Source organism: Mus pahari, chromosome 15 (assembly GCF_900095145.1).
Source record: "Mus pahari chromosome 15, PAHARI_EIJ_v1.1, whole genome shotgun sequence".
NCBI lineage: Eukaryota > Metazoa > Chordata > Mammalia > Rodentia > Muridae > Mus > Mus pahari.
Genome location: NC_034604.1, coordinates 19,019,442 through 19,027,446, shown reverse-complemented (window position 1 = coordinate 19,027,446; position 8,005 = coordinate 19,019,442). Strand labels below are relative to the sequence as shown.

Sequence of the window (8,005 nt, the reverse complement as noted above, 5' to 3'; positions counted from 1 at the left end):
AGCGTTGCTGTAGAAGGATCCTGTTTGTGTGCCGCGTCATTTCTTGCTGGCGGGAAGGTAGCGCGGGACACTTGCTATGCTGCGCAGCAGTCCTAAGTTCAACTCTGTCCTTACAATGCCTACCGTTTGGGCTTAGAAGAGTGACATACTGACATACTACGTCACTTTTTATTATCAAAGTTGTGTGATGGAGCCATATTAAACCTTTCACTGCTTGCATCTATTTCAGTCTGGTCTATTTGGCAGAGCAAACCCAGGCTAGTTACACCGAACGACTGTTCAGCCCCACATTCTGTCAGGGGAGCGTCAGCCCGCTTATTTTCCCCATATAAAGGAGAATATCCAATTCTCACCATGCACTCTGTGACTATTATGGACAATATTTATTCAGAAGGAATGCTGAGTGAGTTTGGAAAAGCTGTTGCTAAGAGGAGAGTGAGAGGTCGCTTGACCAAACAAGAAGCAAGACCTATACATGGGCAAAACACGAGGAACTGAAATTTGCCCTTCTCCTTGTGATGGAGCATTTACATAGCCAAAACACAGAGCGGTGATTGTAAATTTAACAACTTTTCCTCCCTGCTCTTCTCTGGAGTTCTTTATAATCAGAACGCCCCCATTCACGCAGCAGTTACCAGCTTTTTTGGAGAGGTATTGTTTAGAATTAATGAGGTAATGCCCCCAAACAACTGCTATCAATGCATTGTCTTCTCTGATAGAGGCTGCCTGTGTTTTCTCTGCCACCTTTTCAAAGATGGGGTGATGCGTTCTAATGGTCTTAGAGCACCACAAGAAAAGAGCTCTCTTTCTCTCTCTTTTTTTTTCTTTAAAACATCTTATCTTCATCATCTATTTTGAACACAGTGCCATCCCAGGGAAGCTGTGCTCCATTTTACAGAATATTCTCCCCCATAATTCCTAACTCCATAAGCCTTAGGTGCTTGAGGGTTAAAGGCAAAGAACAAGTCTACAAGCTTCATTCAAGTTACAAACTCTGAAATGCAAACTTGAAAACAGCCTCACGCAAGTACTGGGTTTCTTTCTGCCACTCAGAATGCCCAAGGCCACCTACTTCGAGAAAGACACAAGGAAATCTCCCGATCTTTCATTCATGCCAACTACAAAGCGAAAGTCAACATCCACCTTCCCAGAGCTGCACCTCCAAGTACTGGTGTTCTCACTTACCCTGGGTCAGGTACAGCATCCCCTCTTCAACCTTTTCAGTGCCAGTTCATCTAGAGCACACGGAGATTGCTAGCACGTCCGTGGGAGAACAGATTTAGCCAAACAGCTAATTACCCCTGAGATCATAACCAATCCTGAAATTCTAGGGAGAGACAGGAGTTTAAACACCCGGCTTCCAGTTTCTGGCGTCCACTGTGTCTATCTTTAACTTGAAAACGATTTGGTTTCACATTCCACTGAAGTCCCACTGGCAGATGCCTTTGGTAAACTCACCAATGGCAGGCTTTCAAAGGTCTCCCTCGGCCCCTCCCTCCCAGGGAGCTTCCGCCCACTTCTTCTAAAGCTGGTGCTCAGCTGTCCTATACCTGTACCCTCGTGTGTAAAAGGAACTGCGTTCATTGAAGGCTATTACAGAAACCTTTGCAAGCTGAAGATCAGCTGAGGACTCGCTGGCTTCCCCTGCCTCCACCCCACCCCCACCTCACGGCCAGAAACCAACTGACTTCCAAACTTGGCTGCCTGAAAGAGAATGTCCTCTGATTGGCATTCCTGGAGGCAGAGAGCCAGGCAGCCAGAGCTTGGCAAATGGCTTCCCGGGGAAATACAGCACAAACAAGGAACTTTCCTGGATTTTTATTTCAGTTTAAGGAAACTCCAAAGACTATGTTCAAACATTAAAGATATTTTGGTTGAAGTTCACGCGTATGTTTTTTTTCTACCTGCTTATCATTTTACCCAGAATAACTAGGGCTACAGAGAAAGAGCAAGATAGCAGAACTATTATTGAATATGGTATAAACTTTGTTTGGGGAATCATTAGAAAATGAAAAGAGCCACAATTGCCACTTCACAGTGTGCTAAGGACAACAGGACAATCTGATGGTGAAAATTCCTCAGTTGACATTTCTTTTTCCATGACTCTATCATGTGTCAAGTTGATCACCACCATCATCATCAACAACAACAAAAACAAATAAACAAAAGAAAACCCAACCAGACAAAAGGACTCAGCAGCCCACTGGGTAGAGAGAAGAGCTAGGGAACAAAGACTGGGTTCCAAATATTATCTGTTACTGAAAATATGCTTCCTTTTGTCCAGAGTAGTGTATGTACTACATGCAACTTGATGGACCATGCAGCCTCTTCGAATGCCTGGTGAAGATATTACAACTTTGGTGGCTGCCTGAGTCACAGGATGAAACATTGCCAGGTCTCAGCAACTGTCAGCTGGCTGGGATCACAGTGGTGGCATGGCTGCAGCTGCTCCTTGGGTCTCACAGAGATATCTCAGAACATAGTCAATGGCAAATGCTCAATCATAGGTGACAACTTTCTAATTCAGACAACTAAGTTCACTGGCTTTAAGTCTTTTTCTTGTTGTTGTTTTTGTCTTTTTCCACAGCTAGAACATCATTACTTTAAGGGATCACAAGATAAGACCCACTCCATTGATTACTACAGTATAAATTTATTTCACTTGTATTTTGATGCCTATATATGTTGGTGGCCACAAACTACTTGCTCCTTCACCTAACTCCATTCCTAGATGCCTAAACAAAAACTTTCCAAGGGAGCAAAAGGAGAAAGAAACATATTTTATTCTTTAGCCTTAAGTTTAATTAGGGAAAGTACTGGCAAAACAGGAACGTCTATAATTTTCCATCCTGGTTCCTTAGTTGGAAAGATACACTACCACACAGTAGGGTTCAGCTTCAAGGTACATTCCTTGAGAGTCCATGGTGTGCTCACATTTATGAAATTCACAAACTGGTTTACATAGAATAGAGGGAAATAACTCCCTGGCACAGAGAACAGCATCTCTGTTTCTTTTACACAAAGCAGCAGGAGTTAAGGGGAGGGTCTAGGGTTTGCAGCCAGCCCTGGCTCATGGGCAGCACAATGCTCATCTCTGCTGTCTTTAGATTCACACTACTGTGTGACGGTTGCTGAGCAGATGCCTGTTAATCCAAAACACACCCTGTGCAGCAACTGTAAAGTTAGCCTGTGGGGAAATGGGTATTTATTGGTCCTCTTTGTAGTCAAATTTACTTGTATTTTTTTTCTAAAAACATTTTAAAAAACCTATTTTACTTTTTTGTGTATGAGTTTTTGCACATGTCTGTGGGTGTACCCTGTGCTTATCTGATGCCTTTGGAGGCAAGAAGTTATTGGATGCCCTGTAACTTGAATTATGGATGGTTATAGTCTTTCATATGAGTGCTGGGAACTGAATCTGGATCCACTGTAGGAGCAGTGAGTGCTCTTAATGTCTGAGCATCGCTTAACCTCCTATATTGTTCTAAATGATTCTAGGAAAAACATCCCTGTTTTTAATCAAAGAACTGATATTGTATGAAGTTTGTATTGTATCGTGTATTGTGTAGCACCTTGTATAATGATTCCAGTCATTATACATGTGTGCATGTGAATTACTCCAAATATAAACCAGACATATTTATTAAGGTTCCTTGTGCTGGTCTTGTAGCTTATAAGACCAACTGAGAGAAAAATCAATGTAGTTTCTAATTGAATTGTTACTGGGTATTATTCAGAGAATAGTGTTCTTTATTGGATGGATTATAATAAAAAAGAATGAATTAAAATTCCCAACTTTATCCAGACTTGTGGTTTGATATCCACATATTCTAGAAGTCCCAGACACGGTCCTCAGAGTCTTAGTTCAGCCCCAAGGTTAAGTGAATAGAATGAAATGATTTTCTTTTCTTTACTAACCTTCACAAGGCAATTGATAAGATTTATAATGGCTGGAACTGGGTCTTTATCATGAGTAAATGTTGTCTTGCTCTTTTGTAAGAGCTAACATGAGACTTGGAATTGATCAGAAAAATAGCTTCCAGGGCTTGCTTCCAAAGAACACTGGGCACACAACTGGCAAATCAGCTACCCCTGACTTATCGTGAACAAGCAGTTAATCTTTCTTCTATACTCCGGAATAGAATGTACCAGTCTAGTTTTGAGGGAAAGTAGCACTCATCGTTCCCTCGTAGTGGAGGATGATGGCTTAGGCTTAGGTCTTCACTGACCTGTGATGTGTCTGTATATATTTACGTCTGGGTTACTCAAAAGCAAATGGACATGGCCAATACTTGCTTTCCCTGCTCCCTTAGGAGGTGAATGCAGGCCAGATTTAGAAGTGATAACTTTACAGTTGATTTCTTCTTTTGGGGACAGGCTAGCCTGGAACTTGCTATGTAGACCAGGCTGGCATCAAATATACTGACATCTTCCTGCTTCTCTCTCACAAGTGCTGCCACATCTGACTTCAGTTGGGTTAATTATTTTTTGTATCTTATTTATTTATTGTGCTAACATAAATTTACATTTATTTACTAGAGTCACACATTCTGATTTTTGAAAAAAATTGAAGCTATAAGTTGATACAAAATGCTATATTTTATTATGTACCTCATAACATTTTACCATTTTTAAAGACTGATAGTAATAATGCAAGAATAGAAGTTTTCTCCCGAAAGGAAAGAAAATAATTGTGAAGGTGCTATTAGAAAAGTAATTGAAGTAGACACTATCCAAGACAATAGGAAAACTATACATAACCAACATTAGAAAAGAAGAGCCCACGTCAGAAGGCATTCAGATTATTGGCATGCATGTGTATGCTTTTTAAAGACCAGACAAATGCCGCCATGCCTTTCAGCATCTCTGTGAGTAGACACCGAAAAGAAATAGAATCATGAACTTACAAAGGTACCTACATGCCCATCATTGGCGCTGACTCCCAATAAACTAAGATGTGGAGAACAACTGAAGTGCGAATCAGCAGAGGATTAAACGAAGACGTTTTAGCTTATACACTTGCATGTGAGATCATACAACCAAGAGGGAAGAACCTTACATGTGGCACCAAGAATCTAGTAGACTTTTGGCAAGGAAAATGAGCCAACTAGAAAAACCGTAAATTCTTACCAAAATAAGAAATCTAAGAAAACAAATGAACATCAAACATAAACCATAGGACACAAAATGGTAGTCACAGGGGTAGATAGAGAGTAGGAAGGCATGTGTAATGTACTATGAGTAAGTTTAAAGATCTAGCATAGGGCATAAGACTTGTAGATCATAATATTGCTCTATAAACTGGTAATTTACCAAGAAATAACATAAACTGCATGAGATGACAGTGTACTCACTTGTACAACTTTGGTAACTGTGTCTCTACTAATATCAAGAACATCATATTACACACTAAGCTATACAACAAAAATGAAAACATCAGTGTATTATACAGACATTATCAGACAAAATTGGGTGATATTGATTCCTTTCCAGGTGCCTGTCATGTGAAAATAACACCAGTCATGAAAAGGCTCTATGTACAAATGGACTCATGTATTTTCTAGAGGCTGGAGAGGTGGCTCAGTGGTTAAGAATATATACAGGATTTTTTTTTTTCTTTTCTTTTTGCAGAGGATCTGAGTTCTGTCTCCAACACTCATTATGCACAGCTCATAACCATCTGTAACTCCAGCTCCAGGGGACTCTACGCCCTCTTCTGGTCTCTTTGGGCACTGCAGTTACATGCACATATATGCATACTCATAAATAAAAAGAAAAAAAAATCTTCACAATATGCATCATTTAACTGGGTTGTTACGATTGAATTTGTCCACTGACTAGAGTTGCATTTTTTCTTTGCTGGTTCAAATTAAAACCCTAGCTGGAGCATGGCCTCCATGTCCATCGCTAATTGAAACCCTGGCCATAGAAAGACACTTTTGATATGCCATGCATATATTGAAACTCTACCAACACTTACCATATCCAGTGCTTCTTATAACCCAATGGTAAATTTTTTGCTTTAGGTGTGAGCATTAAAATATGTAATGTCATCTTTCTAAACCTGCACACATTTTCATAGTCAAGTATCCAGTCCTCGTTTATACCCCAACTGAATAACTGGTTCCAATCTGAGCGTTTAAAGACATCCAGGGTAGAGATAGGACAAGTCTGTTTCCTGTGACCAACTAAAAAGACAGTTGGTAAGCAGACCAGATGTGTTGTCACCACATCCAGCTGCTCATTTGGAAGCAGGTTTAGCCAGCGGAGTAGATGCTGTGAGCATGCTTCAAACTTGCTGCTTGCTTGGCTGAGGAACTTTGGTTCACAGGGGTTAACAGTGAGGAGGCCCAGCTTCTTCAGCAGATGCTCACAGGTAAGGCCAGCTCGTAGAGAGCTTGAATGCTCGCAATTATTTTCAAATCTTTCCTCCACGTTATTAGTTTACTTTACAGATTGCATAATTTTGAAATACAGGAGGATAGCTTCGGTTGACAACAATTAATGGAACATTTCAAAGAACTAGTATCTAGGATTGGAGATGTTTCCAATGTGAAGAAATGACACATGGGTGATCGCATGAGACCTAAATTATATATTTTATATCGTGTACACGATTGAGATGATAATTTGTGCCTTGCAAACACTGCATATTAACTATGTTTTAAAATGTTTAAACAACTTCCATCTCAGTCATTTCAGGGATTTTTTTCACTAACTTGATTACTTTTATTGGCTTCTCATCCCCAACCCATTCTGTCATCTCTCCTCTCTGCAACAAGAAAAAGCTCATGGCATGCCTTGGTGTGACACTCATTTTCATTCCCCCACTTAGAGTGTTGGAGACTCAAGGAACTTTTGCTCATTATTCCAGTTCTGGGAACTTTGATTTACTTTTAGAGTAAATTACAACTCATATCCTCTGTTCCCTTGTTCTGAAACCAAAAGCTCTGAGTTAATATTGCAACTCTTGTCCCCATTTCCTAGTAACTTCTCTTTTATTCATGTTCCCTTTCTCTTCTCTCTTCTGTTGAATATATTATTTATCTGGACATAGTTTTAATTTCCAAGAATTTTGTCTCTAATTGTTTCCACTATACTGTGTTTAGTATCATGGGCACATTTTTTCCTAATATCTGTAGCAACATATTTTAGGCTTTTTTGTGTGTGTTTACTATAAAATCTGTTTATTTGACGTTTTTGTAGTTCATTTACTACAAAAAATGATGTTTCCAAGTTTCTGCTTAGCCCACACACTACAGTAAGTAGGATGACATCATAGAATGATTAGACGATGCTACACAAGGGTGGGCAGGATGACGTCATAGGATGGTTAGATGATGCTGAGCTGTTTCACTACAGTGTCCTCACGAGACACTGAATTTCTCTTCTGTTAGACAGTCAGGTGCTCCACACAAGTGTCCTCCACATGTTTGTGTCAGGATGCTCTGGAAGTAAACCTGAGTGCTGCAACCTTCGGACGTGATCTGAATGAGATGTTCTGAAGCAGGTGGGCATTCGGGACCTATTCAGGGTTCAGACTCCCACCTGGCTGCCCAGAGTCCAGGAGACATCTCACATCTACCTGCTGCTGATCTTCCTACAATTGTTGGGTCTGGGACTCTCTGTTTGAGTTAATCTAGACAAAAACTCCCAATGTGTTTCATACAGAAAAAGGTAGTGGGCATCCACTTGTTCCTTCTAATTTTTTCACCTCTCTTGTTTAGAACCCTCAAAGCCTCCCCTAGATTCAGTTATCCTCTTGCTTCTAGTCACTGTGCCTTCCTAGGATACGCTATGGAGCCTTGGGCTGCTTCTTGGTACATTTCCTATACAGGTATCCGTGTGTCCACATTGATCGCTAAATCAATCCATTTCCTTCTCATTAAAACATGTCAGTAGTAGATGCTGGGCGTGGTGGTGCACGCCTTTAATCCCAGCACTCGGGAGGCAGAGGCAGGCAGATTTCTGAGTTCGAGGCCAGCCTGGTCTACAAAGTGAGTTC

General features: G+C 40.7%; 1 protein-coding gene across 13 annotated transcripts in view; it reads right to left on the bottom strand.

Moving 5' to 3' along the window:
• The window catches only part of Dtna (dystrobrevin alpha), a 389,557-nt gene that overhangs the window by 285,415 nt on the left and 96,137 nt on the right, over window positions 1–8,005 (bottom strand). For 3 of the 13 annotated variants that reach the window (XM_029547197.1, XM_029547195.1, XM_029547201.1), the window contains exon 1: window positions 1,186–1,464. The exons of 3 other annotated variants lie outside the window; for them this stretch is intronic. The gene's annotated coding sequence lies outside the window, so the exon portion shown is untranslated. Of the gene's footprint in view, window positions 1–1,185; window positions 1,466–8,005 lie in introns of those variants that run through there. 7 more of the 13 variants (XM_029547191.1, XM_021214768.2, XM_029547203.1 and 4 more) reach the window with 5 other exon arrangements.